The sequence below is a fragment of the Pundamilia nyererei genome, unplaced genomic scaffold, assembly GCF_000239375.1.
Source record: "Pundamilia nyererei isolate P.nyererei 1_Seehausen unplaced genomic scaffold, PunNye1.0 scaffold00201, whole genome shotgun sequence".
NCBI lineage: Eukaryota > Metazoa > Chordata > Actinopteri > Cichliformes > Cichlidae > Pundamilia > Pundamilia nyererei.
The window spans coordinates 49,378-51,714 of record NW_005187602.1 but is presented as its reverse complement, the minus strand read 5'-3'; positions in this window follow the sequence as shown (position 1 = coordinate 51,714).

Below are 2,337 nucleotides of genomic sequence, written 5' to 3'. Positions count from 1 at the left end.
TTTTTCTCTTTCCAATTTAGGGGTATTGTGTGTAGAATTTTGAGGTGAAAAAGGAATTTAATCCATTTTGGAATAGGACTGTAATATGACAAAATGTGCAGTTAGTGAAGCACATACATACTTGTCCTTTTCCCTAATCTAAATTGATTTATTTTGTTTTTGACACAATTTTGGAAAATTTTGTCAAAAGCTGTCAATTCCATTTGGGGATTATTTTGTCTTCATGTGTATATTCTCTTGTTTACATACTTGTATACTTTTTTGTTATTTCTTTCTGAAGTTTTGTATTTCATCTTCATAATGTTTGTCTATCAGGTTTCTTTGCTTTTCTATGGAACAGTCATCTTACTAACTTCTGTTTCCATCATATGAACATGATCCTGGTCTTTAATAGTAGAGACTGATAATCCTGTGCATCCTATCAGTTTTTACAGTAGCTTCCTCTTTTTCCTGTTACTACTTAGAATCACTTAGAAGAGCTGCTGTCATTTGAGGTTTTCTTAACTGTGACGTGAATAAGAGATATAAAAATAAAGTTCTGTGGGGTTTTTTTTTGTAAAAACTGCGTTACAGTTTTTCATATCTCATGTAAAGTTAATGCTACTTCTCAGATCAGTTATGTTTACTTTAGATGACCACTAGCGCTTTTTCCTTCATAGCTTGGCAAAAGTGCATCAGTAGCTCATAACATTATGTTAGCTTCAACACACTTACCTTTTAAGGTGAATTGTCTGCAAATGTCGCCCCTGCTTTGCTGTGTATTTACTGGTGACAGTTGGTCACATGGTAGGGCATCTTGTATTCTTTGAGCTCAAGCATAAAATGTGTCTATATGTCTGCTGCTCTCTTTTTCCAAGGCTTTAAAAAGGCTTTCATAATTAGAGTTTCATGAGTGATGGTCCATTGGAGCTGGTTGTACAGGCTTCAAAAATTTCCGTGAAACCTCCTTTTTGTGCAAGGAAATTAGTGATGAATTCTGAGCTGATTATAATGAATATTATTTGTCTGGTTTTTCATTTGCTGAAGAACATGCATTACATTTTGCAATGCATTACTTAAAAAGAGTACTTAATTACTCATTGGAGAAAGTAACTACTTGTCACATTACTTTCATGTCATTCCGTAGTATAGTTTGAACTGCATTGTCACATAAATATTATTAATAAATCTGGGGCTAGTTGAAACGCAGCCAAAAGAAACATTAATGAATGAAACATGAATCAATTTTATTGGAATTCCACGTGAAAGACCAACACAAAGTGGTGTACACGTGAGAAGTGGAATGAAACTCATACATGATTCCAAACATGTTTCACATATAAATAACTGAAAAGTGGGGTGTGCGTAATTATTCAGCTCCCTTTGGTCTGAGTGCAGTCAGTTGCCCATAGACATTGCCTGATGAGTGCTAATGACTAAACAGAGTGCACCTGTGTGTAATCTAATGTCAGTACAAATACAGCTGCTCTGTGACGGCCTCAGAGGTTGGTCGTGTCCAAATTCATGGGCTGCATCCTCCTGAGGACGGATTTGTAGACCGATTACGTCACAGCGACGCACCGAAGGCTGTCCAAATTCGTAGACTCCTCTGAATGCAGCTGACAAATGGGTCCTCCTTTTCCCCGAATTTGAAGGATGGGTCGGGTGTGTCCTTCGTGGCCTACCATATCCCAGAATTCATAGCGCGGCCCAGCCAAACTCCAGTTTCTGGCAATGGCGGCCGCTACTAAGTTTTACAATTATTAATCGTCCTGGGTCACAAAATAAACTTTTAACATATTTTCAGGCGAGAATGTGGGTGTGTAAACTTCAAATATCTGCTCGGTTTATCAAGACATTGCATATTTGCGAAAGTGCTTCGACGTTTTCAGAGGCGTCTGCTACCCACCAGCTCGACAGCTAGCCGGGAGCTCGAGGGTCACTGAAGCCACAGAGAACGGCACAACTCCCAGCACATCATTTTCAGATCACCGCAGACTTTCGCTACTCAGGTTAAACGTGATATATAAGTCACTTAGACAACCTAAAAATGTTATTGTTTGGCTTTTTTCAGCATTTTGTTTGTTCGTGAGTAAATCGGTTTGGCTGAGATTAAAGTTATTAGATTAGATTAGATAAATTAAACTTCATTAATCCCCCGGGTGGGTCCCTCCTTGGTTTTCACACAGCTGAATAAACGTCAAACAGAAAACTGATTAAACAGAAGTGTGAGATGGTCGAGAATTTACTCCAGTGTCCTGTTATATTTTAGATAGCGAGGAGCAGACGGTTGAGTTTATTAAACTCCACCAAGACAGCGGTGACGCTAATCTGAAGGCTAGACTGTCCAATTCCACA